The sequence below is a fragment of the Choloepus didactylus genome, chromosome 14 (assembly GCF_015220235.1).
Source record: "Choloepus didactylus isolate mChoDid1 chromosome 14, mChoDid1.pri, whole genome shotgun sequence".
NCBI classification, from domain to species: Eukaryota; Metazoa; Chordata; class Mammalia; order Pilosa; family Megalonychidae; genus Choloepus; species Choloepus didactylus.
In genome coordinates, this window is record NC_051320.1 from 57,759,265 (window position 1) to 57,784,485 (window position 25,221).

Below are 25,221 nucleotides of genomic sequence, written 5' to 3' on the forward strand. Positions count from 1 at the left end.
GACCTACTTATGGAATAATAAGAATAATAGCTAATATTTGTTGACTGTTTATCATACGCTAGGACGTTCTAGGGTCTTTGCCTGATCATTTCATCTAATTCTCCTTTCGTCCATAAAATGGGTTATTATCCCCCATGCAATTTGACAGAAGAGGAAAGTGAGACACAGGAAGAATAAATAATTTACCTGAGTACATTTAGAACTGGGAGTCACACACAGGCAATCTGGTTTCAGAGCCAACACGCTTCGTAACAAGGTTTTATTTTAAATACAGCAGTAAAGCATACGTGGGATGATAATCCCTTAACCTTCTAGCCTTCCTTTTCTTTAATTTTTTTTAGCTTTTTATTTTGAAACAAGTCCAAATATATAGAAAAGTGGCAAAAAAAACCAGTGCAATTGAACCATTTGAAAGTAAGCTGCTGGCATTATGCCTTATCACCCCCAGGAAAGCTTTAGAGTATTTATGCCATAATCAAAATATGACTATCAAAATCAGGAAATTAACATGAATACATTATTTCCCTCTCATCCTCAGATCCCATTCAGATTCACCCAATTTCCCAATAATGTCTTTTATAATAAAAGGTCTTTCCAAATTTTTCTGAACTCCTCATCTTGGCCTTGAGGAACATTTCATGGTTCTTATCTTATTTCACTTTTATTACCACCTTGAATTTACTTCCATGCTTTGAATATACCGAGCTCCTTCCTCCTTCGGACTTTGCACTTTCTGTTTCCTCTGCCTGAAACACTCTTCTTGTCACTCAGGTCTCAGCTCAAATGTCACCTCCTCAATTTAAAGGTACTTCAGATACCCTTCATCATGCCATCATGTTTTATTTTCACCACAGCACTTATAATTACCTGAAATGATCATATTTGTTAGTTTATTTAATCATTGTCTATTGCTCCCATTAGAATATAAGACTATGAGTACAGTAAATCTGATCATGTTCCCAGCACCCAGGACAGCACCTGATACATAATAGGTATTTAATAAATATGTGTGGCATGAATGAACAAATGGTACTTACCATATATGTTTTTATGAGAATTAAGTGAAATAATACAAAATATTTAGCATAGAACCTGGCACACAGTAAGCCAAGAATCCTGTGGTATAATAAAAAATATCAAGACTTGCATTCTAGTCTTAGCTTGGCTTGGTTCTATCTCCAGATAACTGGTGACTCTGGGCAAGCCATAAATTCTTGGAGCCTTAGCTTTATTGTTCATAAATCATGGAGTGTGGGTTAGACCATCTCTGAAGTCTCTTCCAGGATTATAGTTCAATGAATTTTAATGATTGGTATTGAACGATTAAAGCTTTTCAGCCTTGCCCAATGGCTAGTTTCATTGGTGAAAACAAAGCTACCGTTGCCTTAGCAGCATCTCAAAAAGGCCAACTGTAGTATCACTTGGGCTTGGTTATTCCAATTTTCAGGTGCTTCCTATACCTTTTTAAAGTTAGTTTCCAGGCAACTCTGCAGAATTACTGCATTTTCCACTGAACCTCAGCTCTCTCCTACCCTAATTACCAGAGACAAAACAAAGTCTATGGCATTAGCTTAACAGTCTTTGGCCTAGGCCACAGTGAAAGACTTTTTTGGAACAGAATCCAAGAAAATTTTAGCAACAGCAATCAAAGCTGGCATTCTCCCCTGATGTTTTTAGAAATTTCTTGATCCTGAATGAAAATCTGTCATTTTGGAGACCTTGGTTTATCTCCAAAGAGAGGATTCTTAAAAACACCATTAAAGCAGGGGACCAAACTGGATCATCCACTTTGCTATTTCCAAGAAAAATGCAGAAGCCTACACCTCCCAACACAAAAATCTATGGTAATCTCCTCAGTGACACTGAATTCAATGACTTAGCAATCATTCACCTTGAAAACTGATTCCTGGGTAACAAGGTTAAAAGTAATACAATGTGTCTTAATAGACAAAGCTGTGTGATGGCAGGGTCTTCCAAATTCACTATGGGAGTCTGCATTCATCTCTTTGTGATGAATGCAATCTACCTACAAGAGAAATAAACACAAAAGAAAAAGGGAAATCATCTCTTTCACTCACCTTGCTCTAATTTCTTGATTGGCTTGACCCAATCAAGCCAATCTGGCTGCTGGTGTGTTCCATAACTAGCTTCAATCACTTTTACTGCTTCCAACAGTCTGCTTCTCTAGCTGGCACCTGAAAAAACTCCTTCCAAGGGCCCATTTATTTGGCTTAACCAAATCAGTTTCCCAGTGGGGCCATAAGATGAAAAGGAAAGATTTCCCTGTCATCATTGCAAAATGTCAGCAGGAGAAAGGACCCATCTTATCTAATACTTCTGTCTTATAATAGCTGCCTTCCCATCCTTACTCTTCTCTCCCTCCACAGGCTACCAAATGAAGGGCTGAAGGAGGTTAGAGCTCAGACCAGCAGCACTGGCATCACCTGGGAGCTTGTTAGAAATGCAGAATTTCAGATGCTACATCAGATCTAATGATTAGAATCTGCATTTAGCAGGATCCCCAGGTGATTGACATCTACATTAAAGTTTGAAAAGCACTGGATTAGAATAACTCCTTTGAGGTTCTTCAAATGAAATGAACTTATTCTCAATCAATCTCTATTCCTTTGGGATGGAGGGGAATAGATTATTAGGCATATTATAGAGCATTAATAATTGGCCTCCTCATTTTTTTATTGTGGCGTTAGAATTTATTTTTCCTTTTTATTTAATGGAATTTGTCATAATCCTGGAACAGATTAAGAAATTCGGACATATTAAGCAATACCAGTGTATGATAGTATACTGGCTTTCTGCAGGGGAAAAGCTTTGATCCATAGCATTCACCAATTTACATGGTGTAAATACTCCCTCATGGTCAATTTCAAGCCATCAATGTTTTAACATTGGGCATTCAAAATTGCTGAAAATTTAACAACTGGCTTTTACAAGCTGGGCTGAACTCCAACACATCACTGAAAGACCCTCAAGAATGAAACATTTTTTTTAAGTCATGGCCTTTCCGCACTCAAACCTATTCAATATGAAATGACATCAGGCTAGACTTCCTAAACATACTTTGCATTATTCCATGCCTCTTCTCCAGAACCCAAGAAGCTTTCCTGTGGATTACTGAGCACATATATCTAAACTTCTCTTTCTGTTTCTCAAAATACCCTCTCATTTTATCATACCTACTTCTACTACTTCATTTCCTACATCTCCTTTACATAAACCATCTTCTCCAATTCTGTATTCTGCACCCCAACAATTCCTTAGGGTACCCCAATTGCTGCTGGCATCTCAACACCAACAATGAGGGACAGAACGGTCTCAGGATAAAACTGGCACTGGGAATGGCAGGCAGAAAGATGGAAAGTACCTGGGTGTTGATAACATCTTTGAGATGCTGGATCAATCCACCCTGAAGCTAGTCCCTCTTCTGGACTTGCCATTATGTAAGCCAATAAATATCCCGGTTCTATACTGCAGCTAAAAGCAAATCTAGCAGTGGATCAAGAAAAAAAAAAGCACCCTGATGGAACAATGAGCCACATCATTGTGAATCTAAATATGGCCATCACAAACATATCCCTTAATGGTTCCTACCAGGCCTGCAATCCCAAGCAGAGAGAAACTCTCTGGAAAGATATCACTAAGAGTCAATCATGATAAGAGTGTGATATAGTAGTTCACAGTCTCATTGGCTCTTAAAGATAAAAGGATCTTACTGGGCTTATAAATCTACTTCCTACCTAAGAAATTCACCACAGCCTCTTACAATGAATGGGAATCACTTCCTTCCAAAGCATTATTATCTATTATTTTAATTTCTTTGTGATGAGCTAAAACATGCCTTCTTATAATTTCTAGTTACTACTCATAATTCTCTTGTCTTAAGCCACACATAAAAATGACCTTGAGATAAATGAAAATATTTATCATGGCTCTCTGGTCAGTACCTTATTCTCCATTTCCAGACCTCTTACAACCTCCCATCTATGAACGGGGCAGAGCCTGATGGCATGCCACTGGACAGACACCTCCAGTTTGACATCAGCCTATATTGATCTACGGTCATTACATACAGTGTTACAATCTGTTAAAAATCTAAATTTTCTCTAACTTGACCACAAGAATATAGTATTAGTTAAAGTAACAGTAGCTGCTGTAACAAGCAACCCTCCAAATGTCAGCAATTTAACACAATGGAATAATATTTCTCCCTCCCATAGATTCAAAAGCTGGGTTCTGATCAATATGTTATGATGATTTAGGGCCCAGGATACTTCCATCTCATGGCTCCACCACCTTCAACCCATGACTTCTCAAGTCACCATGGAAAAGAAAACAGCATAGACGATCTGCTATAAGGGGTAGTTATGGGTCAAGTCTGCAAATCACTTCTGCTCACTTTCCACTGCCAGAACCTAGTGAGTGACATAGCATGTCTAACTAAAATCACATGGCTCCATATCTAACTGAAGTCACTGGCTCCATACCTAACTAAAATCACATGGATCCACACTGAAGTAAAATCACATGGCTGAGAAACACACTGAGCTGAGAAACACAGCTATCCATTTTTTTGCCACAAATTCCATAAGAAAACATCTAAACATTCGTCTGAACATTTACAAAAATCCAAATGTCCATAAAGAATGGAGAGTGGAGTCCCACAGAAAATAGGTAAGGTAACACATTCTTTAAATTTCATAAAAACAGAAAATATTTAGGCACAGAAGAGAAACACCTAAAAAAGAGTGCTTCTAAAAGATTTCCTAAGGAGCGTATTAGGAACATTCTTTCCTCTAAAGAAGAATAAAAGAGCAATAGAAAGCCAATAGTGAAAACACATATCTAGAAAAGATATGCTGTTGCCTGAATTATGTATAAATAATTGCATTGATATGCTGTTAATCTCAAAATATTACTCATTTTTATTCATTATTCTGTTTTTAGATCATTAACAGAAAATAAGTAGATTTGACTATGTAAAATTAAAATTTTTATTTAATAAATCATATAATAAAATAAGAAAATATTTGCAGTAATTATGACAGAGTTAATATCCCTAAACATAAAGAATTCTTTTTAAAAATGAAATAATGAAAAAATAAGTTGACGGAAAAGACAAAGAAAATGTTCAGATATCCACAGAATGTGAATTATCAATATAATAGAATATTTTAACTCAATAGCAATCAAAGCAAAACAAAGGGAATAATAGATACACATTTTTTGCCTATCAAGTTGGGAAACCTTTTATTAAATGTTAGCATCCTATAACAAAAATGTAGTAAACATAGCATTCTTATCCAGAACTGACATACATTTGGAGAGCCTTAAAATTGTTTTTTAATCCATATATGTCATATATGAGAATCTGCTTTAAACAAATCATCAGAGAAGACCACACAGATCCACGCACACAGATGTACACTGCAGTACTTATTTTACAGGGAACTTTCATTTTCTTTGGAGGAATGGTTAAAACTGGGAAACGACTAGAGCTCTGTTTTGGAACTTGCCATAATGAGCTGAGAAATTATTTCTGTGGTCTTTTTCTCATGATAGGAAGTCCAGGACTGTTACCTCCCACGGGAAGGCAGCATGGCAGACCAATTTCTGTGGTGGTGGGTGCTTAGACAGAACTCAATTCCATGGTCATTCATTTGTCCCTTCCAGGGGTCCTGCAGAAAAGAGGAACACCAGAGAAGAAGGTATATTTGATAATCTGCCATCCGCTGCATTCCAGGTGAGTGACATTTTTTTGACTTGGTTCTCAAATGTGGAGTGGAAATCTTTTTTTTTTAATTAGAGAAGTTGTGAGTTTACAGAACAATCACACATAAAGTACCTTGCATTTGTATAGAACATTTGTTACAATTGATGATGGCACATTTTTATTATTGTACTATTACTTGAAGTCTATGGATTAACTTAGGGTTCACTGTGCAGTATAGTTCCATGGATTTTTAAAAAATTTTTAATTCTTTTACTGTATATACAATATAACATTTCCCCTATTAATCATATTCAGATATATATTTCAGTGCTGTTAATTACATTAACAATGTTGTGCTACCATCACCAGAATCCATTACCAACACATTTCCATCATTCCAAACAGGAACCCTATACATTTTAAGCCAGTTCCCACCCCTACCCCCCATGTCCCCTGCTAATCTATATTCTAGATGTTGACACTAAGAATTTGCTTATTCTAACTGTTTCAAAACAGAGAGATCATACAATATTTGTCCTTTTGGTTCTGGTCTATTTCATTCAACATGATGTCTTCAATGTTCATCCATGTTGTTGCATGTATAAGGATTTTATTCCTTTTTATGGCTGAATAATATTCCATTGTATGAATATGCTACATTTTGCTTATCCATTCATCTGTTGATGGACACTTGGGTTGCTTTCATCTTTCAGCAATTGTGAATAATGCCTTTATGTATGAGTTATATCTGGTCCAGTCACTGATTTCAATTCTTTGGGGTATATATCTAGTAGTGGGATTACTAGGTCATGTGGTAGTTCTATACTTAGCATCTGAGAAAACACCAAACTTGTTTTCCACAATCGCTGCACCATTTTACAATGCTGCCAGCAATGAATGAGTGTTCCTATTACTCTGCATTCTCTCCAACACTTGCTATTTTCTGTTTTTTTTTTTTTTTTTTTTTAATAGCAGCCATTCTAATGGGTGTGAAATGGAATACCATTGTGGTTTTGATTTGCATTTCCCTGAGGGATAATGATGTTGACATTCTTCATGAGCTTTCTGGCCATTCGCGTATCTTCTTCGGAGAGATGTCTGTTCAAATCTTTTCCCATTTTCTAATTGGGTTGTTCATCTTTTTGTTGTTAAGTTGTATGATTTCTTATATATTCTGGGTATTAAACTGATCTTGGATATGTAGTTTCCAAATATTTTCTCCTGTTATTTAGGTTGTTTTTTATGCTCATGATAAAGTGCTTTGAGGAACAAAAGCTTTTAATTTTGATCATTTCCATTTATCTATTTTTCTTTTGTTGCTTGTGCTTTGGGTGTAAAGCCTAAGGAGTCACTGCCTAATACAAGATCCTGAAGATGCTTCCCTACATTTTTTTCTAGGAGTTTGAAAGATCTATCGCTTATATTTAGGTCTTTGATCCATTTTGAGTTGATTTTTGTATATGTTGTAAAGTAGGGGTCCTCCTTCTCTTTTTCGCAAATGGGGATCCAGTTTTCCCAGCACCATTTGCTGTAGAGACTACTGTTTCCAATTGAGAATTGCCACCTAGTCAAAAATCAGTTGGCCATGAATGTGAGGGTTGATTTCTGAGATCTCAATTGTATTCCATTGGTCTATATGATTCTCCTTGTGTCAGTACCATGCTGTTTTGATTATCGTGACTTTGTAATACGTTTTAAGATTGGGAAGTATAAGCCCTCTGTTCTGGTTTGCTGATACTGCCAGAATGCAAAACACCAAAAATGGATTGGCTTTTATAAAAGGGGGCTTATTTGGTTACACAGTTACAGTCTTAAGCCCATAAAGTGTACAAAGTAAGTCATTAACAGTCCTTCACTAGAGGATGGCCAGTGGTGTCCAGAAAACCTCTGTTAGCTGGGAAGGCACGTGGCTGGTGTCTGCTCTGGAGTTCTGGTTTCAAAATGGCATTCTCCCAGGACGTTCCTCTCTAGGCTGCAGCAGTGAGCTCCTTCTGTCTGAGCTCTTATATAGGGCTCTAATAAACTAATCAAGGCCCATGCTGAATGGGTGGGGTCACACCTCCATGGAAATTATCTATTAAGAGTTATCACCTACAGTTGGGTGGGTCACATCTTTATGGAAACAACCTAATCCAAAGGTTCAAATGTAATCAACACTAATCCATCTGCCCCCACAAGATTGCATCAAAGAACATGGCATTTTCTGGGGGACATAATATAAACAAACCAGTACATCCTCCAACTTCAATCTTCTTTTTCAAGATTCCTTTTGCTATTAGAGGCCTCTTACCCTTCCACATAAATTTGATGATTGGCTTTTCCATTACTGCAAAGAAAGTTGTTGGAATTTTGATTGGGACTGCATTTAATCTATAAATTGCTTTGGATAGTATTAACATCTTAACAATATTTAGTCTTCCAATCCATGAACATGGAATATCCTTCCATTTATTTAAGTCTTCTTTAATTTCTTTTAGCAATGTTTTATATAGAAGTTTTCTGTATAGAAGTCCTTTACATCCTTGGTTAGATTTATTCCTAGATATTTGATTCCTTTAGTTGCTATTGTGAATGGAATATTTTTCTTGATTTCTATTTCTGATTGTACACTTCGTGTGTACAGAAACATTACTGATTTTGGGGTGTTGATCTTGTACCCCAACACTTTGCTGAATTCATTTATTAGCTTCAGGAGCTTTGTTGTGGATTTTTCAGGATATTCTCTATATAGGATCATGTCATCTGCAAATAGGGAAAGTTTTACTTCTTCCTTTCCAATTTGGATGACTTTTACTTCTTTTTCTTGCCTAATTTTCTGACAAGAACTTCTAGTACAATGTTGAATAACAGTGGTAACAGTGGGCATCCTTGTCTTTTTCTTGACCTTAGAGGAAAAGCTTCAGTTTTTCATTATTGAGTATGATGGTGGGTTTTTCATGTATGCCCTTTATCATATTGAGGATGTTTCCTTCTATTCTTAGCATTCTAAGTGTTTTTATCAAGAAAGGGTGCTATACTTTTGTCAAATGACTTTCCTGCATCAATTGAGAGGATCATGTGGGTTTTTTACCTTCATTCTGGGGAGGACTGAAACAATGGTGCCGTGTGGCCTTTGTCTGGGGTGGAGTTGAAACAATAGCTGCCCTCGGAACACAGTCCCAGTGATCTGAATTTGCTAGTCGAAAGTTGTGATCAGAGATCAGCTGTGGCCACTGCTGTTCTTGAGGAAGAGAATTTTTATGTCCCCTTCTGTCACCAGTCGCTGGCCAGGGACTGGACCCCATGGTGGCGTGCCATGAGAGTGGGGGAGTGGATGCCAGTAGCTGCCACGCAGAGAGAGCAATTTATAGTTTTTTACCGTAATTTATCTGCTTCCTCCTGCTCTTCCCTGGATGCTGGACAGTGTTCTTTTGGACAAAATAGTTGTTTCAGAGAGTTCCTGCCTATTCGGTAGGAGGAGTCCTGAAGCTCCCTAATCTGCCATCTTCCCCAGAAGTTTCCCACTATAGTATTATTTTTAATGGTGGAGATGGAAATAACTAATGGTCTAAAAATTGCTTAAAGAGCAATTTCATGGCACATTTACACAAGAGCATACAATGCACCGATTAAAAGTTATACTTTTGAAAAATATTTAATAACATGAAATAAGGTTATATGGGAAACAAATTAAGACATAAAATTATATATATATATATGGCATGATCCTAATTTCATAGAATATATATATGAGTTCAGTAGCATAGTTGTCTCTGATAACAACCAGTTGGAATGCTTTATGAAGAAAAAATGAGAGCTTTCAGAACAACTGCTGAAAATTTTTGGAACAAAGTTCTATTTATATCTACTTCCTACCTATCTCTTGGTGGTAACACAGAACTTACTGAGACCTTAAAACCTTTTAGCATTTGATCCATGAACAGTGTAATAAACCACAACAGAAGCTGCTAAGGAAGTGTGCTGAATTCCTATGATTCTCCAGTAGGAAGAGAGCCAACAGGATCAAGGAGTTCAAAGATTTTTATTAGGGGAGATTTAAGTGCTTCCTCAGCACCATTTGGTATGCAAACAATATAACTCCCAGATCCCTTCCTTTTTTGGTGAGCATGTCTTTCCTTTGTGGACCCCTTTTCAGGATGTGTTAAGAAATTCTAGAGGCCCCTAACCATCTAACAGTCAGATGTGGTTACTATCCTTTACAAAGGAAGGGGTAGAAAGTGGGATCAACTGGTTGAGGTGCCCTATTCTCTACCACTGTGGGCACCCTGCAGTGATGCTGCAAAAAACAGAATCCAGGACTGCAGGGCAGGGCCTGCCAATAGTGGGTAGCACGGAACCCAAGGCCTAAAGGCCCTCAATGCCAGTAAGAGTCCTGGGAACTGAGGCCATGCCCCACCACCATTAAGGCAGCAGAGGGGTGAGGAAGGAGTCTTCTCTCCCCAGCCTCACTCTCCTGGACACTCTATTCCAAAGCAACCCTGGGCTCCTGGCATAGAGCTTTTGTTGACACAGTTCTTGCATTTTACCTAAACACACACACACACAATCATTTTCAGGCAGGACCCCTCTGCCAGGGCATGATAGTCAGGAGGGGTTCTAGCATCAGCCAACCTCCCCTCTGACAACTCCAGCAGCAGTGTGGAATCTTGACCATTAGCCAGGAGAATAAATTAGATACTCAAAGGGAGACAGAATATTGAGAATTATCCTTTGAGAGGCCCTATGCAAATTTGCCCATCACTCTGCGCAGCAGCGTTTAAGTTCTGCATAGTAATGAGTTTTGGAGAACACGTGACTACCTCTGTGCATCTACAGAGCTAGCATTTTTCTCCAAGCTCACGTCTCTCCTTTTAACAGGGAGAGGGGTTTGCTTCATGTCCACAAAACAAAAGGGGTTACTTCAAGTGGGTCCTCACAGAACAAAGAAATTTTGCTTCTAGAAAAGAGCAAACCCTGGAATCAGGAATGTTCAACAACCTTGAATGTCTTGCTTAAAAGAAAAATAATAATAAACTTAAGCTCCAATTCACCAGGCACCCTGTTGCTTAGAGCAGTGTTTCTTGATCAAATAAAGAGATCCACACATAATTTTTGTGACAGATTTTTCCATGTCGTAACCATGTAGGACTAAGTCATGATAAGTAGGTCATCTCTTTGAGATGAGTGGTTGAGATTAAGGTACTGCCTACAGTGCTTTGCTGTTAAAGCCTCCATCTGTTTACCTCTAAGATGGGTCATAACACTAACTGCCTGGCAGGATGCTGCGAAGGAAGCATAATCTAATACGTGCACTGTGATAGCTCAGTGCCTGGCACAAGGAAAGTTTCAGGAGCTTCCTTCTCCACTCTCACCATCGCAAATCTTGCACACCTCTTTCATGTAAAAAAAAAAAAAAAAAAAATCTTGTCCAAATGGCATATGCTTTTTCACATTATGATTTTCAAACTCTTGCACTCAATTTTTTCACCTTCAAATAAAATCAGCAAAACCCCAAATGTAATCAGAGAAAACTGATTAACATGTTTCTGAAGCAGCTTAAATCTCCAATGCCTTGTCAAAACTATCTGTTAATCTAAGCATCGTCCCAGGTTGCTTTGGGATACAGTCCTGTGTGAATTGTGATTGGGTTCTGCTGTATTCACAGGAGGAACAGTAACTTGGAGCGTTCATTCGCTCAATCATTAAAACCTCCTTGGAATTCGGCAACATGGGCATTGTCTGTGTGTGAGGAAAGTGCCCAGGGGAAAGCTGAATATACCACCTGTCCATCTGGTGGCGCACAGAACCATTTGTTCCTTGCTGTTCTCAGCACTAAAGTTAGAATATTTTTAATTTAAAAAATAATAAGGTGCCATCCCAATGATGTCTCCATTTTTATCTAAACTAAGCTCTGCAGGCTCTTTCTCACAGCCAGGGGACAAATCTCGTGCTTGCATTTTTTGCTGGATATACTACTCAGAATAGAAAAACTCTGGGTGGGTTTCTCCTACTCAAGCTTACATTGTACTGTCTCTCATTCTGATTCCTCACACTTAGTAATGTTGATGACACTAGGTTACCCAACATAATTTTTAAAGTTTTAAAGCCCTTCAACACTTTTTATTTCATTTGACTAAAAGAAATCCTGAAAAGTACATAAACTGGTATATAAATTAATAATTATATTAATTAGCTTCTCTTTTAATGAAGACATAAGTAGAAGCAAGGTCTTCCCTCTTCCAGGCAGATCCACTGGCTACTAGACCCCAATGTGGCTTCTGTCTGGCAAAAAACTTGATATTTCAGGACAAACTTGGGAAGGACTTTTAAATTTCTTCCCATATGAAGGCATTTTGTGACAATCTAGGATTTACCAAACTCTTTCACATATTATATTGAACCATTTGGATTCACTGATATTTAGCTGTTTTTTACTTACAAAACAATTTCATATTATTTGATCTAATGCTCTATACAACTTTTAACCTTCTGTAGAATAAATAGATTCAAGCTCTTAGGTTTATGTCAGGTTTGGAAAAGGTAAAAAGAAGAGCTAAATCTGAGTACATATGCACAAGTACAGGTAATAAAGCATAAATCATTTGGCTTCAACACTTAGGTACAATATCCGAAGTATCCCCTATAGAATAATACTACCAAAAAAAAAAAAAAAAAAAAAAAAGATGAAGAAGAAGAAAACTCTACAAACATTAAGTACCTTGCCTCTAACTTGACTTTTAACAGTTTTATTTTTCTAATCAGTAGTTTATCTCGTAAAAAAAAACTTAGTTTCCATGCTGCAATGACACCACACAATGGGTTGGCTTAAACAATGGGAATTTACTCGTTCACAGTATGAGAGGCAGAAGCCCAAATCAAGGAGCTGGGTAGAAGGCTTGCTTCCTTGTGGGGTCAGCTGCCCAGCAATCCTTGGGTTCTTTGGCTTTCTCGTCACATGGCGATATCCTATCTCTTCCAGTTCCACTGACTCTCAATCTGGGTTCTGGCTCCTCCCCTGGGCTTTCTCTCACTATGTTTGAATTTCTTCTACTTATAAAGGACTCCAGTTACCCAGATTAAGGCCCACCCTCATTCAGTTGGGCCACACCCTAACTAAAACAACATCTTTGCAAGATCCCATTTACAATAGGCTCCACTCAAAGGAATGCAGACTGAGACCAAGAACGGGTGTTTGGGGGGATACATAATTTAACCTAACACAGTAACTCAGCTACCACCAACCATTTCCAATTCCAAGTCCCTGCTTATTTCAGATTTTACTCTCCAAATCTTAGAATGCAAGTAATAACAACCTCATCACTGCTCTTTACTACTTATTTTTAAAAAGGAAAGTTGGAGATTTTATTCACTTATTTAAGCTGCTTCTGCTGATTTCTACTTTTCCTTCTAATCTCTTTTCAGCCACACTGATACTTTAAATGCAAACATTGATTGTATTATGCATTGCATTGTATTAGTGTTGTAATAACAACATTATTATTACTGCCTGAGAAGCATTCCTTACTCCTGGCAGGAGAATTCCAACATTCAAAGAGCCTGAACAATATGCAGAATTTTTGTGGCCCCAACAAGTAAAGCTCTATCTGTCTAATAAATACTTTTACAAGCTGTGTAGGAAAACCATATTTTAGCAGGATGTTTCTACATAGTTGAGCTTCAGGGCTCAAAACTTGACATATAGTTTAACAACAACTAGGCTGCCCTTAACAAGGCACATTACAGAACTCTACTTCTACATTGTTGATTCAGGACTGGTTTTTTAAAAGATCCAGAAGAAACTCCCTAAGTTGGGTCAATTGTGCCTGTTAGAATGTTATTTTTTTCCCTGAAGTCTTTTCCTTGAAGGGTGCTAAAGATACAGTGTGAGGCTGTAATGTCTATCATGGTCTCCAGCTTAGCTTCTGCTGTCTTTGCAGTGGCATCCTTTTCCTCAGGGTGCAAAGGTTAGATGATGATCCAAGTGATACTGGACCCACAGTGGGCACCAACACAAAGTCATGCCTCTGTTGTTCACTGATATGACTTAATAAAAGACCCTGAGCCCCAGGAGGACTAGACATGGCATCTGGACTCTATTGCTCTCCATTTGGCTGCCTACCTGATCCCAATTATGTTCTTCTTCCCCTCATCTTATAGCTACCATGTATGAGAAAGCTAAAGAAGACATGAGAAAATATGTGATGGATGAGAAGAAAGCCATGCCATCTTCTGCATCTGGGAGGGTAGGCCCCTCAGACTCTTGGGTAGGAGAGAAATGGGTCCAAATAGCCCTTCCATGGAGTCTCACAAAATCCCCAAGAGGAGTCACTTGATTCACTAGAGGTATATGAGGATGAGGATGATGATAATGCTGATGAAGAAGACCAACATACAAATAAAAACTACTACCTCTGGAAAGCACTGGCAAGAAATAAAAGCACAAGCCAAGGACTTGGAAGAAATCAAGTGCTGCCAATGACACAGGCTCCAGGCCTGATGGAGGGAATGGAGGAAGAGAGCATCCTTAGCAGAGCCCAGGGTGAAGAGAATTTCTGCAGGAACAATAAAGTTTGAAAGCTAACATGAAATACATTATGCAGTTAACTTATTTCCAGAGGTATCATCACTAAGGGTGTTTTTTAAGTCTGATACTGCATTGAAAGTTATTCTTTCCCAAGTTGCTCACACAATTTATAAATAATTTAATGTCCACTCCATAGGGAAAAAAATCCATGTAATTAATCTTGAGATAAAAATGTGAAAGATGAGAAAACCTTTCTCTCTGAGGGGAACAGCGCTCCCTGTGGTGCCATTCAGCTGTCCTGAGCTAGGTCCCACTGAAAGGCCTTGAGCCCAGAACCCAAGCACTGTATAGGGTGAGCTGCACATGGGCTGGAGATCAGATCTCAAGAAACAAAATGAGTTCGTTCATTTGCACTGGGAAGAAATAAAAATAGTCACATTAAGAGCAACTGTTAAATTCCTCTGCAAGAATGGCTTTTGCTTGCAAACACACCTAGATGGGATCAGGGAAACAAGGCCTTCTTGGGAAAGACTGGATCAGCTAGGGTGGGTCAAAAAGCCCCCAAAGTGCTCTGGGTAAGAAATTAATGGGGATTGGCAGCAGGAACGGAGGGAATGTGAGGGAGGGAGGATTTAGAGAGCAGGAGGGGTGTGAGGAGAAGAAGGATGCTGACCTTGATCACCTGGCTGAAGTGGTATTTGTCAGGTTTCTCCCCTGTAAAGTTGTCTTTTCTTTTCTCCCTTTCCATACTGTACATTTTTGAAGGAAGACACTATGCGCAACTCACACTTAAGGAGCAAGGAACTGTGCTCTCGAGGGGACTTTTTAAGAACAAAACTAATACTTAATCTTACATTATCTACATGCTAACATCCCTCCCACTGATATCCTTGAATAGCTAGGGAAGTCTACTACACACAAATGCTATGTGTGAGAACTGTTTGGGGAAACCAAGGAGAAGGGGTTGGTAGCTGCATGTGTGTCTAGCAGGGCAGAGAGAGGGAATGGCCATGGGTGAAACACACATGTGAGCAAGAGCTCAGGAGCAACAAGAAATCAGAGCAAAAGTGGACAAAGAAACCAGAGCCTCTAGGGTTCCAGAGCACCTAGGATGGAGTTCAAGCCCATTTCATTTCAAAGAACACGGTGACCCCAGGTGACATCCAAGTCACACATTTATCTACGCTTTGAGTATTCATGTAATGGCTACTGTAAAACAGGCACTGCAATAGGGGCTGAGGAACTGGAGAGAGGCACAAAGATGAGTAAAACACACCCCCCTCTCTAAAGGACCTCCAGCAAATCTGAAATGCTACTAGCTTGATAATCCTTCTACTCTTGCCCTTGTTCAATTCTTTTATCAATTTATCTTCACAGTATTCTGGGGGTCACACATGAATTCTATCAAAAAGCAGCTGGGCACAAGAACTTTAGTCCCTCCTGCCCTCCATAATCTCTCCCCAAAAGCCAAGTCAAATTTAAAAAGAATATTCATTGATATAATTAATTGCCATTTTATCAATTTTCTGTGTAGTATAAATAAAAGCATCTTCAGATGACTTGTCTAATTTTTGATATACACTAAGAAGAAAAGTGCCCTTGCTTTGCAAATTTACCTTCAAGACAAGTCCCTATACAAGCCAAATGTATTATTATGGCTCTTTGATAAGTAAGAAAACGCAATCACAGAAATGGTGGGTGATTGCCCAAGGTTTGGATTTCATGTAAACCGAATACAGAAAAAGATTAAAACAACTCTGATTCTGCCTGCTGAACCACACCACTCTCCATCTTAAAATATTTAATAGCTTAATGCTTACAAGGATAGCTCAGACACAAGCATAAAAGATGACACAGTCAGAAATGTAGTGACACTTTCTGCAAGTTCTTTGTGTTTAAAACAACAATAAGAGATATTAAAACACTTAATGACCTGCTGACAAGGGGTAACTGTGGTTCTAGAAACCACACATGTGCAGGATGGAAATACTTATGGTCACACCACTTTAGCTGAACCAGAAAGGACAGGAAATGGAAAAATAGCACCTCTGGCCATAAGCCTGTGCTAACATTTTAAATTTAAAAAAAAAAATGCATCTATGTAAGTTACAAATATGGATACCACACATACTGAATTGATACAATTGTCTCATGTCAGAGTACCATAGAACATTTGAACAAGAGGGCCAGGAGTTTTCAAATACTTCTTAAGCCTTAGAGCTCAATGTTCAAATGAAATACTATAAAAATAAACTTATTACTTTAGTTGAGTGGATTGGCCCAGTGACCCCTTGGCTCTGAAGGGGATCAGATAAACAGTTTGAAAACCACTTCTGTAATCCAATTTTCTTATTTTACAGACCTATTTGAAAATAGGCCAAGATTAAGATAAAATTGTGTGTATTGGGAGGAGATGTATTACTCACCACCCTGAACTTATTTCTTCATGTTTCAAGTCTATAATATCTGCTAAAGCACTGCTTCTCAAACTTGAGCATGTATAAAAATCACCTGGATTGCTGTTAAAACAGATTTCTGAACCCCAATCCCAGAAATTCTGATTCAGAAGGTCGGGATGTGGCCTGTGGATTTGCATTCCTAACCACCTCCCAGGTAATGCTGCTGCCGCTGCTGGTTCAGGAACCTTACCTTGAGTGTCATAGCACTGAAGGACAGCCTACAGAAACAGCGTCGCAGCCGAAAATGCAGGCACCAAAAATCTACCTTACAAGGCTTTTGTGCCGAACACATTGAAGTGCCTGCAAATATTTGTTGAATAAAAGATTGAGTGAGCAAGACATCTAGGATTTAAGATGAGTTGATGCCACTGTGCAGCTCCATCATATTGGACATGTTTCTTCTCATCGGAATGGTGCACAGGTTGACACTCTGAGGCCTTCTTATAAATTTCCTTCTTCTACTATGGGATTTGCATGTTTTCCAGGTCACAGGTTTTCTGTGTCCTCTGGTGGAAACTGCTGTCTTCCATCTTTTTACCTTGTATCTTCTCTTTGCATTTCACATTCACTCTCCACCGTTCTCCACCCTGCCCTATGCCCTGCACAGCTGACCCTTATTGACTAAATCAATGGGTTTCCATATCCGCTGACTTCTGATTAGGTTGCACCAATGGAAGGCTTTGGCAGGAGATTAGGGGGAAGGAGAAGAGTGAGGTTAGTGTTTGTATTCCCCAGCTTCCTCGCTGCTAATGTGCTGAGGGTTGGTTTTCCTCCATATCCAGTAGCTCCCTGACTCTCCAGCTGTAACTGGCCCTGGAGTACTACACTACCTCTTAATGGTTTCTACACTGTCATAAAACATCCTTTGTTAAATTCTCCTCAAACTGCCAGCCTGAGAGTACCCACTGCTTCCTGCTGAGATCCCAACTGATATACAAACATGTTTCTTGGAATAATCTTATTAAAAACCTGAACTCAGGAACCCACCCCCCACCAATGAATTACTCTCCTTGTGCTAGTTTCAATTTAGTAAAGCCGCCCATTCCTTCTCTGTCTCAATGGGCTGAGAAGACAAAATAATTTAATTGAAATCAATTCATATTTTCAGAAACTCCAGTGTACATATCCCAAGTTAGCTGTAGCATTTTCTGTATGCAATGGCTTAAGAATTCAAAGCTATATAAAAATAATTCTCACACATGATTTTTTTAGACTTTATTTGCAATTTATTCTTTTGATGTCTGCTGGTATTTTGAAGGCTAAATGTTTCATCAGCATGATGCCTGTCATTCAGTAAATGTTAGCTGTTATTATTTGACAATATAAACTAAGCTCCTACTATGTACCAGGTACAGGGTATACCAAGGTAAACAGGACAGTCTACTCTCCTGCCCTCATGGAGATTCAGTCTAGTAAAATATTAAATACTAACTACAAAATTGATTCTATAATTACTGCGCTGACAACTGCTATATGGGAATGTGCAAGGTGACTGGTGATCGGGAGGACTGGTGTGGGAGGGGAATGAGGGCAGGGTACTGCAAGGTTGGGAGAGGCCCTGACCACATCTAGGAAATACTGTGTTTACATGGGCACACTTTGTCTCACTGTGATCTTTTCTGAAACTTTCCTAATAGCAATTGGAATTTTAAGAAGAAACTTAAAGAAGGAATGAAGACACACAAGAAATATAAGTTCTCTGAAAAAGCCGAGAGAATTAGAAGATGGAAAGGAGGAACAACTTTTGCTAGCATGAAACCTTATCCAAAATTGGTTAAGGTGAAAAAAAAGAAGAATACTGTGATCACTAGACGTGTCCTCTCACCAGGAGAACAGCTATTTTCTATTTTTATCCTAAACTATTTTTATTCAATATTCACACTCTACTATGTTTGGATACTTCTACTAAAAAGTCAAAAGTGTTCTAAGAGAATTGGGAGGTTGTCTTTTCTTTAGGACATTTTTGTTGGAGTTGTTGCTATTAATGTTTCCCAAAAAATCATTCCAAGTGCCCAGCTTGCTAAAAGATTCTGAAAAAATGGACTAATTTTCAAATTAACTAGATTTTCAAATGGCTCATTTAAAGCACACTTGGTGCTAATGAGTGAATTACAGCTCAGCCCCTTAATTGCCTAACTGCCCCGTAACTATTTCAGTCACCCCATTAAAGGTCATTCACACACATGTGAAGACTCACAGGCAACCTCACTGTTCTTTCCAGAACATTAATTCCGCCCTGAGTGTTTCTGGGCCCTGCCTTCCTCTCCACATGGCTCTTGGCCAACCCCCCAGCCCAGCACACAGGCACCTGCCCTCCCACTCCCAGATGAGCTCCTCCCCACGCCGCACAGCGATCCTTACAGAGCTTGATAAGCGTTATTTTCATTCTAATGCACATAGGACAATAGGGCATATTACTTACTTCTGTGTAGTTTATGGAAGGTCCTACTACTTAATATAGTTCAATTATTTAAAGATAAGGCTAAGAAAGCTAGAGGCAAGTCATGGTAAATAGAGCAGGAAATGAAAAAGCCCGGAGGTTTTTCTCTCTTCTTCCTCCTCTCCTCACTTCTTTGACCCTGTCCAATACATTACAAAAGATGTGCGTCCCATATATACAGCAACTGGTGACCCAAATGCAAATATTCTGTAACCCCCCTGCCCCCAAGTGTACGCATGCTTGTCAGACCACGTGGGCTGATACTTTTTAGAGGAGAAAATATGGTTACCATACCCATATGTATCTCAATTATGTTAGCCACTCCCCCCCCCCCTTTGTTAGCTTAAACAGATTCTATCATTCTTTGGTCATGTGGCTGGAGAATAAGTGCATTTGTACCATAACCAAGGTCAAATGATTTCCAAATGCTCCATCAAGGCTCCCAGCGACAGCAGGCAGCCCCGTATCGGCACCATCTTCATTCTCATTACCAACATTGATTAAAAGCTAGGCTCTAACCTAAGTGTTTATGTAAGTTGCATTGCTTTTAATCTTGGCATAAATTATGTAAGGTAAACACTATTTTCTCCCAATTTTAAACCGAGGAAGCTGAAACCTTGAGAGATTAAGTTACCTGCCTATTTCACCCATGTAATAAATGGAAGACCTGGGATAAAAGCCCATGTCTATGTGATTCCACAACTCAGTCTCTATACCATGACAATATTTGTTAAAATAGAACTGAGCCCTTCAGCTGAAGCCTGTATTATGGGGGTGGGGTGGAGGAGTGTTGTTGTTACAGTAGTCTCTAACGTTCAGGATTGTAAGCTCTGAGAGGGCAGGCATCCTGCTTGTCTTATTTACCATTGTATCCCCAGCACTTAGCACAGGCCTTGGCACATAGCAGGTGTTCAATAAATGCCTGTTGAAGAAAAGAAGGAAGAGAGGACGGGAGGGAGGCACAAAGGAAGGAAAAACAATCTCTCAAATGAAAACAGTATGTTTGGTTTAGAAGCAGATAATCAAGTATGCATAGCTGTCTGAAGCTCACTTCTTGGATCTGAATGCTGTAGCCCCTTAAAAACAAAGAAGGTAGCCTTCAGGGAGATAAAAAGAGTAATGAGGAAGATTGGGAGAAAAATATTTGTCATATAGTAAATGGAGTACTCAGATCAACCTGTTTAGACCACATATAAATGGGCAAAAAATATTAAGAGAGGGAAACCATAGGGAAGTGTAAGGCAGTGGACAGTTTTTCATGTCAGAGGATTGCAGGAGCAGGGGCGGGCAGGTGCCCTCGGCTGGTGAGCACAAGGAGCAACCACAAATGCTAGTAAGTAACCAGGAAGGAATCTCTCCAGTAGAACTCGTTTCTGGAAAAAAAGTTCTCTTTCTGCTAAAACCCAACAAGGCTCATAAGGCCACCCCCATTGCTACAGTATGGAGAAGAATGCATTTTACACCAGGAATGATGTTGCATTCATTCAACATTTATTACACAAATATTCATTTCCTGTCTACCATGTGCCAGATGCTGGGGACAGAGTATTGAGCAAAGAAAATGTTCCTACTCTCATGCAGCTCACAACAAATCAACAGATAAATGAGAAATATCAGAATGGGATAAAGGCTCTGCAGAGAATCCATGCTACCAACTTTAAAATAACACAAGATAAAAACAAGAAGTAATTCTTAGTCTTCTCAGTAAAGCCAAAAGCTCCAATCTACTCTTCTTCCCAGAATTTACAGTTTTCCATTCCGTTACACAAGGGAAGGGACACAGTGAAAACACTTTTGGTTCCAAACAAGAACTATGTCATAACTTCCAGGTAACTGGGAACTTGCATTTTATTCTGTGGGCATGGGAGAGAGGCTGAAAGTGTTTACAATGGTCTGATCAGATCCAGGCTATAGAAGAAAGATGTACTGGTGAAGGGGAGGGTCTCTAGACAAGTAGAGAAAAGTACCAAAGATGACAAAGTATCTGGAAATGATGAAAACTTAGGAACACCTGAAAGAACTGGAATAAAATAAGACTCTTCAAGTCCTTAAAGGGCTGACAATATGAAAGAGGGATTGAAACCTCTCTGCAAGGAAAGAACTCAGAAGCTAAAGAGGGTAGTTTTCACCTGGAAACCAAACAAAAGAACTTTCTGATGACTAATGCTAAGCAAAAATACCTGTGAAGGCAATGAGTCACTGGTGGTATTCAAGTGCAGTCCGGATTACACCATCATGAAGATCCCTGTCCATTTTAAGGGCTATTATTTTGTACTTTCCTCCTATAATGCCCGAGGCTCATCTAAGTCTGTCCAAGTCCTTCCATCCTTCAGAACCCAATTCAAGTTCCATCTCCAAGACCCTCCAGGCCTTTCTATGATGATCTCTCTCCATTCTATACAAAGCATTTATTACCTATACCCTTTCTGGAGATAAGCACGTACAGCTCTGTGCCATCATTTCTGTGAATGGTTATTTAATACTTGGTTATCAATTACTATTCCTGGAGGCAATAGCCTTATCTTACATTTCTAAAACTAGCCCCATGCCTTGCACACAGTAAGTGCCCAACCTGTTGGTTTATTACCAGGACTCCTCAGTGCCCACTCTGTAAAACTATGGAGCCCAGTATAAATTTCGTCTGTGCATTTATACAAGAAATCTTGTGGGCTCTTTCAAATGTCTGCTCTTGATTATTTAATTTCCTGATTGTACTCAGTTATATCTTAGTTTTGTTGAGCTAAATGTCTTACAATTAAAATAGCATTCTTCCATACATATTTTATAGAAGAGAAAAAGCAGATAAAAACTTTTAATTAAAAACATTTTATAACCTTTCCATCACAAAATAAAAGGAATGGTTCAGCAGCAGAAAATGTCATCCAGCAAACCAGGCATTTACGAAAGGATTAATTTTTCTCATGGTTGAATTAAACAGATGCAATTAACATTACTGATTAATTCTCCCTCACAGAAGTTGACTCTAAATATTTAGATTCAAAACCATTGACAGATCAAAGTGACTTTCAGATTGCATGACCATAAGACCTGTTCAGCCCTTTGGTTCTTGAATGGGTAGCCCTTGCTGAGCATGGCTCCTTTAGGGACCATAACCTCTTTATGTAAGCATTTCTTTTTCTAAACACTGTCTTTGACGTACACGAATTCCCAGTATCAAGGAATAGCTCACTTCCTTATTTTTGGAGAAGGAGTCAGGTTCATTCCAAAGCCTAACATATGTGACATGACATCACATAAGTTAGCATACTTTGGAAACCATAAAGGGCTTGATATACACATTCTCTTCCCTTCCATCTTGGGCTGCTTCAACACTTGAGAAAGGCAGCCTATATAACCCTCTGGGTATGTATAGTGTAGACCATGCCATTTTAAGAGAAGAAATAAACCATGGTGTGAACCGTTGTAAATTCCCAGATAAATATATTTCTAAGTTATAGTTTGAAAATGGCCAAATTCTACCACATAAACATATTTCTGAGATATAGGTCGAGTGTTTCTCATCAATTCTTCTCTTTTCTGAGCACATTTACCACAGAAGGTCATCTACTTCTAAGGTCCTGTCCGTCTGCCACCAGGGCAGTACAAGGTTTGCAATCTAATTGACAGACATGTTTCCTCCTCATCCCTGACTCTGGAACTCGGAGGGTCTCTGCCAAGGGTTTCCTTCCCGGTACAGAACCAGGATCCCCCCCCCCCTTTTAGGAATAGTTAGTTCCAAATACTTCAGCCCTCCTCTGCTACTTAACCTCAGAACTTCACCCCCATACCATGGCCTGAAGAAAAACAGAAACATGAGTCTCAGATTCCCATTGTTCCTGAACTCATAAAATTCCTTGGGGAAAGGTATGCAATCTGAATGTGTACCTTATCCTTTAAGAGGTAAATTTATGTTAAATTAGTCATGCAATTGGGCCTACCCAATGAACTTTTCTTTGTGTATGGGGGAACTATCAAAACAAAGATGTAGGATTTTGCTTTTCTGTTGTGATGGATATTTTCCATTGACCCCTTCAAATCCACTCTCCGTCATTCTCTACTCTACTCTGTACCACCAAAGGATGGACTTCATGGAGTGTAGCAATGGTCTCCCTTGCTCTCACACTGGCTTTTGGTTGGCTCTGCCGATGGAAGATCTCGGGAGGTGATCAGAAAGATAAAGAGAGGTTGGAAGGTTTACTCTCCCAGTCATCTCCCTGCTGGGTGGCTGTGTCCATCTGTCAAAGGCACAGCCCCTGCCAAAAGCCCCCACCCACATCTGGGGCTCTCCAGGTTCTGTGTTTCCCCTTGCCCCTTCAGGCCTAGGGGTGGTAATGACCCACAGGGTGCTTTCTTCATCCTTGTTGATTTCCCTTAACCATTCCTACACTTTTTTAAATAGCTCTTTGCTTTTGTTCTCCTGAATTACTCTGCTTGAATGTGTCATCCATCTCTTTTCCTCCTTGGACCCTATAACGTTATTTTCAATCTAGCATTCTTCAGAAATGCCCCCACTTGAGGGCAAATCCACACTCCCTTCTATAATCCATGAGCACCTAGGGATCAAGGTGAGAGGAAATTAACCAACTGGTCATAGATTGTTTATAAAAATGGCTCACATTTATTCCTTGGACAGTTCTCTAATTCTAATTCTTTAATTAATCTTTCTAAATAAAGACTTTAATGCAAATAAACTACTTAATTAAAACATCATGTAACACAATCCCAGGCATTGCAACCAATAGGATTGGCTTCCGCTTCCAAAAATAATGGTATAGACACAGACTTCTTCCAACATATGGTTTCATGACATAGCTTTAATAAATATTGGTAAAACTATGTGTGTGTGTGTGTGTGTGTGTGTGTGTGTGTGTATCAGTATGACATCAAATGATGTTATTTATAAAAGAAATGATCCAAGCCTTTAAGAATAACTATAAAAACTTCCTCTATAGGATGGCTGACTGACAAACATTAAAGCTCTTAAGTGAAAGGAGTTTGGAATTTAATGCGGAAATTGTTCAGCGATTTCTAAATGATTCAAAAACAACTCTCAGAAACCTGGGAGATCAACAAGCACTGAAACATGTTCTTTCCATCAGTGGAAAGGGCTTAGAGGACTCCCCAAACAACATCCTCTCTCCCCCATACCTGAAATTGAAGACAAGCCAGAAGTTATCAAGTGTAACTTCAGCTATGCAAAACCCATTTGAAGAAAGCAGAATATAGCAACATTCTCTTGATTAAGTTTCCTTAAGAGCAAGGTTAAGGGAACAATAAAAACCAGCTCTTGACTTTCAAATCACAGAGAATGGTATTTTGTGATTGACTGTGTGATTCTCTAAGACAAGTCTACCCAGGGAGTTTGCCATCCTCTCAGATCACATAGTTGACTGCAGCTCAGTTTTTCATCACCACTGAGAGCTCAGATAGTCCCGCACACTGTGGGGGTTAAAATACCATGAATGGGCACCAGTTAGCTGTGACAGTGAACACGGAGCCAAGGACATGTCTTTTATAGAATTATGTAGCTGAAGGGCATATCCAAAGCTTATGTACCTTATCAGAGCACAAAAACCTTAAACAGGGTCAGTCCATGCTCTCTTTAATCCAGCACTTTGTCCCTAAGAACTGTCATTTAATACGAAGGACATTCTCCAAAAGCATGTTTCCATGTTTCTATGGATTATATCATTGGCTATCCTGCCCTTAAAAATAATTAAGGAGACTAATAAGATGACACCAAAAATAGAGTCTAGTGGGGTGGTGATGGTGGTTACTTTTGCTTCTTTAACCAGCCAGAATTTCCAGACTGGCAGCTTAGGGAAATGGCCCATCTGCTTCAGGTGAGGCAAGTTCTCTCCTTTATGTCACCACCCCCATACCCTGCTCCACCCATCTTCATGACAGATCTGTTCTGTCCTAGATCCTACTCTAGATCCACTCCCAAGAACTGTTAAAGCTACAATTAAAAACAAAAGAAGAGTGAACTGGGAAAAAGAAAAAATCCCGTGGATGCTTGTGGTGGTTTCAAAACATGTTGGCAAAATCTTCTACAATTCTCCTATCTAGAGGTGGAGTCGAATTTCCTTCC

At 39.2% G+C, this 25,221-nt stretch overlaps 1 protein-coding gene across 2 annotated transcripts in view; it reads right to left on the reverse strand.

The window, feature by feature from the left end:
- The window catches only part of NCALD (neurocalcin delta), a 313,506-nt gene that overhangs the window by 249,003 nt on the left and 39,282 nt on the right, over positions 1–25,221 (reverse strand). Inside the window, exon 2 of one of the 2 annotated variants that reach the window (XM_037802655.1) lies at positions 5,596–5,693. The exons of the other annotated variant lie outside the window; for it this stretch is intronic. The gene's annotated coding sequence lies outside the window, so the exon portion shown is untranslated. The remainder of the gene's footprint in view (positions 1–5,595; positions 5,694–25,221) is intronic. 2 annotated transcript variants of the gene reach the window in all.